Below are 8,825 nucleotides of genomic sequence, written 5' to 3' on the forward strand. Positions count from 1 at the left end.
TGGGGGGAGCACCTAAGTGAGGCATTCCGTTTGATCTACCTTTCTCCCTTATTCTTATTTATTTGGGCAATCGAATTAATTTCGGATTATGTATTTTAGGTCGGTTTGAAATTAAGTTTTATGTCCATATTATTTTTTATATAATTGTAAATCATTTTTAAAATCAGGTCAAATTGAGTTCATTACAAGGTCTAGTCATCGTCTCATCAAACTTGTTTTGAACACCTCTACTTCGAACCTTAATTTATGAAGGATTCTGGATTGATAACTATGAATATGACTATTTATTGTTGGCACAATTATTACTAAGCATGTGTTCAAGGCATGTTATATATAAATGTTTTTATACAATGTTATAAAAAGTATTTCAATATAATAAAATTCTATACATCGAAGCGAATTTAACTATATGTCATATGAATATATATTAAAATTTAAATATATATGAAAAATCATATAAAAATTTAGAGTAGACTAAAAAATCCTTATAAGTAAAAGAAAGAGTAAATTAATCCTTCTTGTAGCTATTGAGAATCAAGCATCAACATCTGTTAGAGTGAAATCACAAACAGTCAACCATTAGATTAAATCGTGATTCTTGATATTATTATTATTATTATTATTATTATTATTATTATTATTATTATTAATGCGTTTTGCATCCACATTAGTTTTTTCTCTTTAAAAATCATCATTGTAAAACATATATATTCAACAAATAATTGTTTTCATTATTTTAAGATAAATGTTTTTGATGATATATACAAATTATTTTTGTCATAAATATATATTCAAATTAATAGCAATGCATAATATATTTACAACAAATGTTTAACATTATAATCAAAAGGATTTGATTATTTATAAGAATTAAATAGTAGTGACTAAATCAAGAATATTAATTTTTGTATTTGTAGGGAAAGTAAAATTAATTATATTTTTACTAATAAGAGTATTTATGTGTTACTCATCCAATCCTCTGATATATATATATATATAAATATATATATATATATATATATATATATATATATATATATATATATATATATATATATATATATATATATATATATATATATATATATAAAACACAAAAATCTAGTTATAATGATCATCTTTATAATAGAAAAGGCATGAAGAAATTACTTGTTGAAATTCACTAATTTGACAAGGTACAATCTTAGTTGGAAGTTTGGAACTAATTGAAATGAAATTTACGAGGTATATATGGCAAATTGCGAAAAAAATTTCATATTAGTGTGTATAGTAATAGTTGAAAATATTTGGATTTTTGCAATTTTTTGGCATTTGATTTTAAATTTAAATGTCACTTTCTTAATTGTCTTTAAGTAATAATCATAAAAAGAATAATTTCATAGTCCTATAAAATAAAATTAGACGTCACCAAAGAATTAATAGAGCTTTCACTTGACCAAATTTTTTCCTATGCATTAATAGTCAGATAATATAAACTTTCTTGAAGATAGTGTAAAAAAAATACAATATTTGGGGTGTTTGGCAATTAATTATATCATATGTTTGCTCTTTATCAGTTCAATTTTATCGGTTCAATTCGCTTGTAATGTACTTAATTCTTTCGTCCTAGTTATTGCATTCTATTTTATTGCAATGTACATTATCAATCTTAATTTATATTTTAATTTTAATTTATAAGTTAAAATATAGTTAAATAAGATCATTATGAATTCGTTAGACGAAAAGATTACTAAACAGAACGCATAGGTCGGGACTAGGGGTGTTCAATGGGTCGGGCCTCTGTTTAAGCCCTTATCCGGCACGTTTTTAGAAGGGCTTTGTAAGGATCGGGCCGAAAACGGTATCTACTATAATTAGAATGAAGGGGGATATAAAAGGCTCAATAAGGGTTGAAAACTGGCCTATATAATAACATAATTAATGTTTAAAAGGTCCTTATTCATCCCGGTCCATATTTAGTTAAATCCGACTCGACCTTTATTCGACCCATTGAACACCTTATCTGGACCGACTGGGGGAGTAATTAATAATTCATGCACCTAGCTCCCCATGTTTCATGTTATGAACAAATGAAGGGATTGGAGAAGCAAGAGGTGAGAGAGAAGGAAAAGACAAAGGAACACTAAATGGATAATTGCTTAGGGATTGTCCGAATGTTTGGGAAGCATCTAACTATTGCGAAAGTTTTAGGAAGCTCACCAGCAACTTACAAACAACATAAATAAAAGGATTAACAAACGTGTCTACTACTCATTGGTGACAGCTGGCAGGCCAGCCTAAGCCGGTGTAAATATTAACAACATCGATAAACAACAAATCTTAAATAAATGGATAGAGGTAGATTTCAAGAAATCAAATCACCAACCAAATCTCTCTTGGAGATTGGATTCTCACCCTTAATTTTTTTAAATATATATCTTGTTAATTATATATGTCATGGTATTGTTTACTCAATTGGTATTGTTTACTCAATTATTTTATTTATTTATTAATTAGCATCATGTTACTAAAATACCCTTTGACCTTTCCGGATTGACTTTGACTTTTGGTCAATGGGCTTTCTGCTGGACTTCCCATCTTTCTTGGAGGGCTCATGGGATTTTTACCTTCAAAATACTTAACTTCCCTGTCATCTATCTTCTTTGGCCATCCTCCTTTTAAGGAGAATAACCGCCCACCACCTTCCACTCTTCAATCATGCTTGGCTCTCCTTGTTTCAAGGTGAATAACTGTCCATTCTTCCCATGACCAGTCCACCTCCCATTACTCCCACTACTCCCATGATCTTCCACCTCTCCTCTCTGAAGTAACTTCCTCCTTTCAATATTATAAATATGGACAATCATCAGTACCAATCCGCGACATCAGTCATTCAGCAACATAGTTGCGTTGTAATTCAAAATTACTTCAAATCATCGCTTGTATCCTTATCAATCATTAATAAACAGGTTTTTATTTTCAGATTATCCGGCTCTTATGTTCGCAAATATTTAGTAAAATTCTTTTGCAAATCTTATTAAATCAGTAATATCCATAAGTCGGACCCCCTGAGAGGGGTCCCATTATCAAATTATTCTGTCACTAACGAACTTGTGATACCTATAAGTCGGACCCTTAGTAAGGTCCCTAGAGTCCAAAATATTCTAAGTTTTAACAATGATGTTTTCCAACCGGGACATCGATAAGTCGGACCCCCAGTTTGGGGTCCCTAAAGTTCAAAATATTCTAAATGATGTTTCCCAACCGGGACATCGATAAGTCGGACCCCAAGTTTGGGGTCCCTGAGTTCAAAAAATCCCAAGTCTCCCACTAAGATACCCCGCAACCGGGACATCGACAAGTCGGACCCCCTTACTGGGGTCTAAGGGCTGAAAATATTCTAAGTACAAATCTCCTTGATGTCGCCTGCGCGTGACATCGAAAAATCACGCCCTCTGCTAATACGATTAAGCAATATTCCGCGGCCTCAGATGAGAGAAGCCACGGCTCAACGAATAAAAGCATGGATACCACGAATAAACTCCATAATCAGGAATATTATGCATCAAAATATTCAGAATACAGAGTTGGATGTTTGCAAAAATCAAATTACAATATTACAAGACTATACATTCTCCAAAAAAGCCTCGACGTCTTGATCCGGCGGCAGAGGAGACCCGATCCTTCCCTCTTCAAGACTGGGGGTGAAGCTTACATAATCTTCAACGTTAAAAGGCTCCACCCCGATCTCGGACAGCTCTCGGGACAAGCCCTGGAGGTTCCTCCCTACATCAATAATAAGATTCGATAGATCAAGGCACAAAACCTCCAGGTTGGAGAGCGTCAAGTTTTCCGGGACATCTGACGCCGGAGGAGAAGAGAGAGCCAGCTGATCCAAGTCGAGACATAAAGCCTGCCTCTCAGCCTCAGCATCCATCCTTTCGGACCAGGCTCTCTTTTCATCCGCATCCCAGGCAGCGTCGACCAGTACCGCCGACTCCCCGTCCAAGACAGGAGCAAGGTTGGACAAGGCTTCGCTCCCCTTCTGATCAGCAGTTTGCTGAAGGGAGGTAAAATCCATGCCCAACTCTGCGGCAGCCAAACGATACTTTTCGTCACTGATCAGGGTTCCGGCTTTCACCATCTCCGCCGTCAGATCTCCAAGAAACTTCGACGCTTCCGGCTCATCCGAAAGAAGCCAGTCTCGAGCCATCCGGGCCTTCCTGGTCAAGCACAGTTTATACACCTTAGCCGCGGATAGGATCATCTTGAAGTGGGCAGAATCAGTCGATACTTGCTGCATAAGTTGCTGGTTCTGATGAACGAGCTTGGCATGGGTATCCATCAGCAAGCCGACTTCATGGCCGAGGCTCGCAGACCTGGTGGAAGCAGCATCTAAGTTCTCGACGGTCTGGTCCAGCTGCTTCCTTGCCCTTTCCCGCCATTGTTCGGTCCTGACCAAGCGTTCTTTCAGCTCAGAACACTTGGCCAGTTTCTCTTTTAGGCCCGGCAGGTCCTCCCGCAATTTTGATAATTCGTCATTCAGCTCCTCACAGCGGGAGGTAAGGGCGGCCATGGTTTCCTGGTCTGCGGCACTTTGACGGTTTGCGTCGAGCTCAAAAGCCAACCGTATGAACGCCTGAAAAGGAACGGCAACTAAAGAAATCCGGAAACCAAGTAATCACACCACTAAGCATAAAAAAGTCATTACCTCTGCCGCCGAAGCTTGTGCCTGACGCACCCTATCACGGGGGGGCATGGACTCTAGTAGGTCGACGTCCACCTTGCTGATTAAGTTGGACGTCGCCCTGTTAAAACGAACAATTAAGCCCTTATGCCCCAACTCCGGAAAGGGTGTCTCGTGTCGAAAAGGGGAAACTTCCCAACGACGATAAACCTCAGCAAACTGCGATGAGGGAGCCGCGGAAGACTCCCCCACCTTCTCCTTCCCCTTGTTCGAAGCTGGCCGTGGAGAGTCCGAAGGGGGCGACGCCTCCTCATCAACCGACCTTATGCGGAGAGGTACGGCCGTAGGGATCGTACCCACAGAGGGCCTCTTGGCCGAGCTCTCCTTGTGGGAAGAAGAATCCCGCTTCCTCTTCTTCTTCCCACTCTTTTTCACCCCCCTTGTCTGTGGAGGAATCACCCTCTCAGATTCATCGGGGATGTGAATTTGTTTTCTCTCCTCGAGAAGTCGGAGAGCCTCTTGCTCTGAGGGCACGTCCTCCAGACCCTTCTCTACAGTCGCCGAGTCCTACAAAAGAAAAAGTTAGGAAGAATCAACAGAAGTCTTTCATAACGAAGAATTTTGTGAAGTTATACCTTCGGAGGAAGGGGAAGAGGCTTATCCTCGGGTCGCTGGATGGCCCCTTGAGCAAGTCTTAGAACGCTGAATTTCTTCATCAGCTCCGGACTCTTCGCTCGAAGATTCTCCTTGGCTATCCCTGTAAAACCGCAAGTTAGAAACAGTTAAACATGTCATAAGAAAGAGAAGGAAGAAACCCGGCAACTCTTACTCCGATCGATAGCCAAGCTGATGCCGAATGCTGAGAGGAGGTTCTCGTTCTCCAACTCAGGACGACCGGGTATCCAATTAAGTTGGACGTTCATTGGTTTCCTTCCCAATTGAACGTCCATCTTTGCGTATTCAATGATCACCGCGTCACTAAAACAACACTGCGGGATCCCATTATTAAAACCCGCGAGGTTGGGTTTAATGTCAAAAGAGGTCTTGGTATTCCATCCCTCTGAATTATATAAAAATGCAAATTTCGTCCTATACCCCTTCTGGTTATCGGGGAGGTCTTGGACTATCTTCAGTCCTCGACGGTGTGTAAAAGTAATCCAGCCACAGCCGTATGATTGCGAATTACATAGGCGGGCTCTGAATATATATCTAAAAGCTGTGAGTGTTGGTGGCACGGCCAAAACTTTGCATAAGATCAAAAAGGCCACCATACAACCCCAGGCGTTTGGGTATAACTCGGGCACTGAAATGTTCAAAAACTCTAACACCTCCCTAAAAAACGGGTGAAGAGGAAATCTGAGCCCTAATTCAAAAGAAGGAAAGTATACAGCTATACAATATGGGGGAGGAAACCTAACGGTGTCATAATTCCCCGGGGTAATAATGTTTATATTGTCCTTCAAACCCCATTTTTGAGAGATGGCCTCCCGACGGTTGTCTAGATCTCTTTTGGTCTGTAAATCAATGAAGTAGTTTAGGGGCCTGCCGTTTGGAATGTAGAACGGAGGAGGAACTGGCGCTGCACTCTCCCTTCCAGAAGACTCGGCTGATCCTTCAAGGTTTTCCATATCTACATACAATAACCCTTCTAGGTCAGGATTTATTCGCGGCAAGTAATTTGGAAAGAAAGCAATGCTCACTTCCCAAGGAGCAGTTTTCATAATCTCCGGAGGGTATATAGGGGATACAGACGACTCATCCCCAGCTTTTATTGGTTCATAATGGGGGGTAATTCTCACCGAACTACTTTCATCCGAGTCATTCATTGGTAACCCTTTTTTATTAAGACGCCTACGTACTATCAAAGGAGTTTCCGGCAAGTTAGTAGGCTAACATTCAAGAATAGAGACTAAATTCATACTATCGAAACTTGTAAAGAATAGAGACTAAATTCATAAACAAATTCAAAGTTCTAGGCTAACATTCAAGAACAATTTGAAGAATAACTTGAAGAAATTCGAAAAATCTGGGAAAAGTTTGAATACCTTAAAAAGAAATTTGAAGATTTGTCAGAAACTTGATGAAGATCTGTCAGAAACCTTGAAGATCTTCGAAGGATTTATCAGAAGTTTGAAGGAGGGATGAAGATTGTCCGAGTGTCTCTCTCTACTTTCTCTTTCTTGCAATTTGAAGATTTGAGGGAGTTAATGAAGATTAGGTGAAATGGAACTATTCCAACTACCCTATTTATTGCAGCAATAAATGCTTCACTTGGGAGTTGAGCATTCGAACGAAAGGGTGGAATTCCGGAGGAAAGCTGGGAAGTCGATAAGTCGGACTCCCAATAAGGAGAAGACAGACTTTTCTTAAGTGTTTAGTAATGATCGTGAAGTCTATTAGTCGGACCCTAGCTGAAAGGGTAATGTTGCGAAATTTTTCTAAGTGTTAATTCTTGAATATAGCCGGAAGGTCGAAAAGTCGGACCCCCAATTAGAGAGGAACGTCATAAATTTGTTTGAGTGTCAAAGCCATCCAACCGGTGGGTCGACAAATCAGACCCCCAGGGAGGGGTGGAGCAGATAATTATTCAAGTCCTTTAGCACTTGAATATGTCCGGAGAGTCGATAAGTCGGACCCTAAACTGAACCTCCAGAAAGGAAAATCATTTTAAGTATAGAAATTACGCATTCAACCGTCCGACTTATGGACACGGCGGATGAAATGTGATGGAAGGAAATATGAAAATATCTCAAGGGCGAAGGAAATCCGTGTGGTCAATAAGTCGGAATCCTTGGTGCACTCAGTCATGATGTAGAAATTCTAAGTATGAGAGAAGTCCCATATTTCTGTATGATTGAAGACACGGGTCTGCGAGCTGGTTCCCCGTCATGAAAGATGAGGAGTGAAAAGTAAAGTGGCTGATTCCCATATTCATCCGTATGGTCGATAAGTCGGACCCCCAAATGACCCTAGTCCAGGTGAAAAATTCTAAGTATAGAACCTCTCATGTGTGTCCGTGGGATTGAAGATGCGAGTTATGGGGCTCATTCCGTATCATGCTAGAATAAAGGGGGCTGCTTTGACGGAGTACTGAACATTTTTATTTTTTCACAAATATCAAGGATATCTGTGTGGTCGATAAGTCGGACCCCTAGGTGGTCCTTCTCTTTCTCAAAATATTCTAAGTGTTGAAGAGGGATTCTCGTGCTGAACTTGCGAGTGAAGACGCAAACTATTAGTTCGCGGCATAGTTCAACCATAGGTGTAGAAATATCTTGAGAATGCTATGCCGCGTCCTTACTAGGGATCCGATTCGTAAATACCCTTGGCGTTACGCGGCATCAGTTCAAAACAGACAGTTGATTTAATCCGCACAGTAGATAAGTCGGACCCTCCTTTGGTGTTTTGTTGAAAACATTTTTAAGTGTGGGGATTTCTGCGATATCAGTGAAGCAAGGGCCGAGACATGATGTCGCGGAATCAAGATCCCACATTCACTACTTCGCTGTTGTGTTATAACACGTCTGGGGCTACTCCGCGGCATACTTCAAGCCGCGGCTTCATATGCCTGTTTGATCCAGATTCAATACGTTCTCACCTGACAAGCTTAAAAGGTCGTATCTTTTTCATTACAACTCGGAATTCAGCACAAGAACTGTCGATTCAAAGCTTGCAAGCTCAATTTTCATGATCCATGAGGAGATTCGCCAGGTTGGGTATATGTTTTACCTCATGGGGCTTTCAAATGTTCTCTACGATCATTAAATCAAGCTCCGACGGGCACCTGTTTTTCCGCATAAAGGAGGATGTTTCCAGTCGTTGTGGCTCTCTTTTCACATCATCCTTCATGCGTGGGGCTAAATGTCATGGTATTGTTTACTCAATTGGTATTGTTTACTCAATTATTTTATTTATTTATTAATTAGCATCATGTTACTAAAATACCCTTTGACCTTTCCGGATTGACTTTGACTTTTGGTCAATGGGCTTTCTGCTGGACTTCCCATCTTCCTTGGAGGGCTCATGGGATTTTTACCTTCAGAATACTTAACTTCCCTGTCATCTATCTTCTTTGGCCATCCTCCTTTTAAGGAGAATAACCGCCCACCACCTTCCACTCTTCAATCATGCTTGGCTCTCCTTGTTTCAAGGTGAATAA

The sequence above is a fragment of the Amaranthus tricolor genome, chromosome 7, assembly GCF_026212465.1.
Source record: "Amaranthus tricolor cultivar Red isolate AtriRed21 chromosome 7, ASM2621246v1, whole genome shotgun sequence".
NCBI lineage: Eukaryota > Viridiplantae > Streptophyta > Magnoliopsida > Caryophyllales > Amaranthaceae > Amaranthus > Amaranthus tricolor.